This window comes from Palaemon carinicauda, chromosome 22, assembly GCF_036898095.1.
Source record: "Palaemon carinicauda isolate YSFRI2023 chromosome 22, ASM3689809v2, whole genome shotgun sequence".
Lineage (NCBI taxonomy): Eukaryota > Metazoa > Arthropoda > Malacostraca > Decapoda > Palaemonidae > Palaemon > Palaemon carinicauda.
The window spans coordinates 57,105,350-57,112,227 of NC_090746.1; positions in this window are offsets into that span (position 1 = coordinate 57,105,350).

Here is a 6,878-nt window from a genome sequence, read left to right on the forward strand (position 1 = left end):
GGTTTATGAACGAATTAATAGGTAAAGTGTTTATGGAGTACTTCATCGGAACCTTCTCTCTGGTTACGGTTCATTTTCCTTCCCCTACACATACACTGAATAGTCTGGCCTATTCCTTACAGATTCTCCTCTATTCTCATACACATGACAACTCTGAGGTTATCAAACAATTCTTCTTCATTCATTGGGTTAACTATTGCACTGTAATTGTTCAGTGGCCACATTCTTCTTGGTAAGGGTAGAAGAGACTCTTTAGCTATGGAAAGCAGGTCTTAGGAGGACACTACAAAATCAAACCATTGTTCTCTAGTCTTGGGTAGTGCCATAATCTCTGTACCATGGTCTTCCACTGTCTTGGGTTAGAGTTCTCTTGCTTGAGGGTACCCTCGGGTACACTCTTCTATCTTATTTCTCTTCCTCTTGTTTTGTTATAGTTCTTATAGTTTATATAGGAAATATTAATTTTGGTGTTGTTGCTGCTCTTAAGATATTTTATTTTTCCTTGTTTCCTTCCCTCACTGGGCTATTTTCCATGTTGAAGTCCCTGGGCTTTTAGCATCCTAAATTTCCAACTAGGGTTAGAGGTTAGCAAGTAGTGATAATAATAATAATAATAATAATAATATAATAATAATAATAATAATAATAATAATAATAATAATAATAATAATAATAGTTAAAGTGCTTAAGGACTAATTCAATATTCTTTAAGTTAAAGTGTTTATGAACCAATCGAATAGGTAAAGTGTTTCAGCCGTAAGTGGTTTTGAATTCCTCACTTGATTTGGATATTTTTCATAAAACAATCATGATCATTCCTGATATTAGTTGTGGCTAATCATTTGAATTCATTTAGAATACATTTTTCATATTGTCTGCCTACTTACTTGGTCAAACCACTTAACGCTGGAGAGGGGCCGCTTTTCCATTCATTTTATTTAGATCTCCGAAGGAAGACCTAGTTGATAGTATACCTTAATTGGTACTAGTAGTGTAGATGAATTTTTATTACTAATAAAAGTACTTTGGTATATTTCATTTTTATTGATAGACGATTAATCAAATTGATTCCTCATCAACCTTATTGATTTTCGTATCGGTAATATGATTTAAAAAAATGCATTTAAACGATGCAAACAGTATACGAGTAAGATGCCATCAAGATATTCATTCCATTTTCTTACTTAATCAAACATAGACATTTTGGGACTGTGCAGTTCCCCCCCCACCCCTTTCTCTCTCTCTCTCTCTCTCTCTCTCTCTCTCTCTCTCTCTTCTCTCTCTCTCTCTCTTCAAGCTTTGGAATTTTCTTCCTACCCCCGTGTCTTTCGATTAGCCTCTTATCCGCTGAGTTAGATCTATCACATTCGTCTGCACTAGACTTCTGCTCTCTACTTGAGGTTTAAAAACTTTAAAGGTCCCTCATAAATAGCTATGGCAAGGGACAGTGTCAATGCCTTAGCTAGCGGGACAATGCCCGAGAGACTAACCATATATCCCTATGATTAGCGCCCAAGCCCCCTCTCCACCCAAGTTAGGACCAGGGAGGGCCAGGCATTTGCTGCTAATGACTCAGCAGGTAGACCTATTGGCTCAAACACCCTCCCCCCCATTCTTAGTTCACAAGGATGGTGAGGTTACAGACACTATAAGGAGCTAACTAGTTCGGGCGGGACTAGAACCCCAGTCCGGCAGACCGCTAGGCAGGAACGTTTGCAATAGGCCACCACAACCCTGGGTTAAGTTATCTTCGTGTCCTCTTCAGGTCTGACCTCTATTCGTCTCCTCGTCTTGAGGTCTGGACTGGATCAGGAAATTTGATCATCCATCCTCTTGACCTTTGCAGTTTATAGTCGCCATCATTTTGAACTGTACGTGGAATTACTGCAGGCGAAAAGGAAGCATCGTTCCTTAAAGCAGATCGTCGATGGACACGCCCTCGTGTTTTGTTGCTTTGATATTTAACCAATCGCGTCAATTGCCATCCCGTAGGCTTTTGGTCACAAACGCTGCGTAATTGTTGATGTTTATTCTACTTTTCATTGTTTTTGGAAGTTGTAGAATCTAGATGATGAGACTTAGCAACCTTTGGTTACATCGATTTTTTATGTATGCATATATATATAAATATATATATATATATATATATATAATATATAAATCCCTCTCTGAGTTGAGTGGGAATACCATAGCACGGTGAAAAGGTTTGTAAATGCTATGATCAGCAAAGCATTTTTTAGTCAGGGACACCAATCCTAGGTTGGTTTGTAGTGAGCAATATATATATATATATATATATATAAATGTATATATAATCTATTTATATATATGTATATATATTATATATATATATATATATATATACATATATATATATATATATATATTTAAACGGATCCAACCCTGACAGAAAGAATGTAGAAATGTAAGGTATGACCCTGAAAGAAAAACACTACATAAACTGACTTTTCCTAAGTAAACAAATTCTATTTTTCTGACGAAGTTTGGTCTGAAAGTAATCCTTAAACATCATTCTGGGTTGCAAGTTATATAACTTGTCAAACTTTCATGACAATATTCTCTGAGGGTAAGGATAAAATTTTGTTGGTCTTGAGGTCGTATAAATTATTTTTGCAGAGAGCAGAAAATGCTCCTTTATCCTGAGTTCCTGGTAAAGTTCATGCTCGGCATGCGCGTGCTGATAACGGATATCTTGTACTGCGCACTTTTGATATCAACCATACATCTCCGTTTCATTGGCTTAGTTATAAATAACTGGCGTCATTGACTGCTAGTGCCATTGATGTTCTTTTAAGATGTCTATGGCTAGTACATTTTTCCATTCTTGAAATGCTTACTTGACTGTACACAAGTCTCTCTCTCTCTCTCTCTCTCTCTCTCTCTCTCTCTCTCTCTCTCAAGTTTAAAAAATGAAAAATCCGAAAATGTCTCAAATTATAAAATTTAGTTAAGTAAAGAATTCCTTATAGTATTGAAGGGTTAAATAATCAAATGATCAATTGGATTAATTGTAAGATGGAACCAAAGTTACAATAGGAAGATAGCAAGCAAGAGAGATTTCTTCATATTGATTAACGATACGAGATGAAATAGCTGACGTAAAACTACTATGATCAATTAAATAACGGAGACTGTATAAACCCCATTTGGTGAAAGAAGGTGAAATAAATGAAGGTAAGACTGGATAGATCATTAGAATTGGAAAAGTTATGCATAAGAATGGAGGAAAATAAAGCAAAGCACAAAATGTTAGATTGTGAAAAAACGTAATGCAAAGAAAAGGGAACAGACGTTGAGATAACGCTAAGTTTGAAATAACAAGAAGTAAAAGGGTAAATTAAACAAGAAGAAGAACGGAAACAAATTATTCTGAGAGAAACGTCTGAAAAGGAGGAATGTAAATAGTTGAAGTGAAAAGCTGTTGAATAAATTGTGATCTTAGGAAGATCAAGAAATTGCCTAAAAATAAAAAGGGAAATTAAGAAGACAAAATTCCAGAAGAGAGTAATAATAATAGAGAACACAAATAAGATATAAACGGACTTACTAAAAAAACTGAAAAACTAAGAATATCTGAAATATTTAAAATGACTAGAGAAAAGAACAAGAGAGAGAATCTCGATAATTATGAAAGAATAAGAGTTCAAATCAGAACTCTTGAAAAAACAATGCAATAAATGATCAGAAGTGACATATGAAAGAACAGAAAAATACAAAGGCGGAAAGGTAAAGCAACAGAATGAATAGCACGAGTATATACTGTAGTTATTCGGCAAGCGAAAGACTCGGAAAATAAAAATTAAAAAGATGATATTAAAGATTGAACAAGAAAGGTAATACATAGAACACTGAACAAGATCAATAACTTGTAAACAATAGCTGGACAATTATTAAAACCTTTGTAAATATTTACATAGCGCAGACGCCCGCTTATGCATTGACAATGGAGACCCATACCGTTGAAATGGTCCTAATATAGCTTAGCCCGGTAGGGAAACGAAAATGGCATACCTCCCTCGGTTAAAAATAGTTGCACATTTGTCACGACCATATAAGCATGTGAAATGGGGTATATGTGTTTATATTTGTGTGTGTGCTGTGTTTGAATGTTATTATGTTTATTTGTCATATTCGTATAACCAAGTAAAAGGAAACCACACACACACACACACACACACATATATATATATATATATGTGTGTGTGTGTGTGTGTAGGCATATATGTACTGTATGTATGTGTATGTGTGTTTCTGTTTGATAACAGAAAATTGAATAATCAATATGTTTTTTCATCATTCTAACGTTACTTTAAGGGAGAAAAGACGAAACAGGAGTGATATTATAAATTTTCACTTTTGAGCAAACGAATAGATCACGCCCACACTCACAAAATAAAAAATTTAATTTGTAAATACTTCCCTTCAAGAAATGTACTGTTTGACTGGTCCTTCTCTCTGGTTACAGTTCATTTTCCCTTTGCCCATACATACACCGAATAGTCTGGCCTATTCTTTACATTTTCTCCTCTGTCCTCATACACCTGACAACACTGAGATTACTGAACAGCACTTCTTCACCCAAGAGGTTAATTGCTGCACTGTAATTGTTCAGTATCTACTTTCCTCTTGGTAAGGGTAAAAGAGACTCTTTAGGTATGGTAAGCAGCTCTTCTAGGAGGACACTCCAAAATCAAACCATTCTTCTCTCGTCTTGGGTAGTGCCATAGTCTTTGTACCATGGTCTTCCCCTGTCTTGGGTTAGAATTCTCTTGGTTGAGGGTACACACGTGCACACTGTTCTATCTTATTTCTCTTCCTCTTATTTCGTTGAAATTTTTATAATTTATATATGAAATATTTATTTTAATTGTTGTTATTGTTCTTAAATATTTTATTTCAATTGTTAATTAATTCTCTCATTTCCTTGTTTCCTTTCCTCATTGGGCTATTTTCCCTGTTGGACCCCTGGGCTTATAGCATCCTGCTATTCCAACAAGGGTTGTAGCATAGCAAGTAGTAGTAATAATAATAATAATAATAATAATAATAATAATAATAATAATAGCCTTCGGTTAATATTCATATTTCAGAAGAATAAGTTCCGTGGTCAAGAAAACATTCAAAATGGATCAGATGTAAAACGAGTTGAAGCTTTACATATCTTTCAGTAATTATTCTAATGATTTTAACATTCTAAAATCCCCAAAGGTACAAGAGGACTCTGCCTTCGTAAGATATTAGGTAGTGAGTACTAAAGATTAGTCATGAGCTCTTGCAACGGAAATATAACAGATGCACCGGACGATGAGGTGGAAAGGTCAGGTCCTGAAAAAATAATTTCTATCTTTTACGAAATCTCTCTCTCTCTCTCTCTCTCTCTCTCTCTCTCTCTCTCTCTCTCTCAGAAGGGAAATAGGTAGGTTTATCCAGTCTCTCTCCATTACGTAGTAGGTCTCTCTCTCTCTCTCTCTCTCTCTCTCTCTCTCTCTCTCTCTCTCTCTCTCAGTAGGCAAGTATGTAGGTTTATCCAGTCTCTCACTCGTAGTAGGTTGGTCTCCCTTTCCGTAGTAGTAGTAGTAGGTCTCTCTCTCTCTCTCTCTCTCTCTCTCTCTCTCTCTCTCTCTCTCTCTCTCTCTCTCTCTCTCTCTCTCTATATATATATATATATATATATGTATTTATATATATATGTATGTATATATATATATATATATATATATATATATATATATATATATATATATATATATATATATATATATATATATATATATATATAATACAAAACAACCACCTATCTCCTTGAAAGGAGAGGTGGCTGAGAATGTGTCACCTTCCGTTTTGAACCTTAAATTCGTGAGGGAGTTTCTAGTCCCAGGAAATAACCGCTGGGTACTCCACTGATAGCATCTAGCATTCCATTGTGATCACCCATCCACATGCTGATGTCGTCTTAACCCCATTGATCGAAGCATATAGTTTTAATATAGACATGTTCAAATAAAGGGGAGGATTATAAAGAATGATTGATAACTGAAGTTGTAACATTGTATAAAATAACAAAAAAATGGTGAAAAGCGCGTAACCCACAGAAGCACTATGCACAATTTTGTTTCATCAAAACAAAATAGTGTGAACTGAAATAAGCTAATCCTGTAATTAACTACTGAATTTTAGGTTGTTTAAGATATGAAATACAGTACTGTAGACTAAGTTTGTCGGTGCTAGAGATATTTTTGTGGAAACATGTTTCAGGATCGTTGTGATTTCAATGCGGAAAAGGACTAATTGAATTAAATGTAATGTAATATAATTCAGATGCTTTAAAAGGTAATCAAAGTCTCTGTAGTTCTATATTTATTACAAATCAGTAGATTTTATTATGAAATCAGGTCTGAGACAAGTATGTCGTCTTTGTAATCATTATTTTAACGTACTAAACTGTACGAGGTTGCAAAAGCCAGGAGATCATTTTAGTGGATAAGATTATAATGGAATTCTGGAGGTCTTCCATGCAAAAATATTTTTCTGACAAAGATTGTGAGAAGAAATTTCATACAACGGGAAACAATTGAAAAATTGAACTAGAAATTCGTCACCGTATCTAAACGTAATTAACATTATGGAGGAATGAAATTCTGGTTTAAGATATACTATATATCACTTTTTATAGCTTTACAAGGAATTTTACTGACTTAAACGAGCATTTAGAAAATAAAACTTAATTTATATGAAAATGGAATTATACCTTGGAGCACTATTGAATTTAATTAAATGGGAGGCAAGGTGATTTGGAATGTTGTAGGTAGACCACACACGAAGGAAATGATAAGAATTAACAGGGAGGATTATGAGAC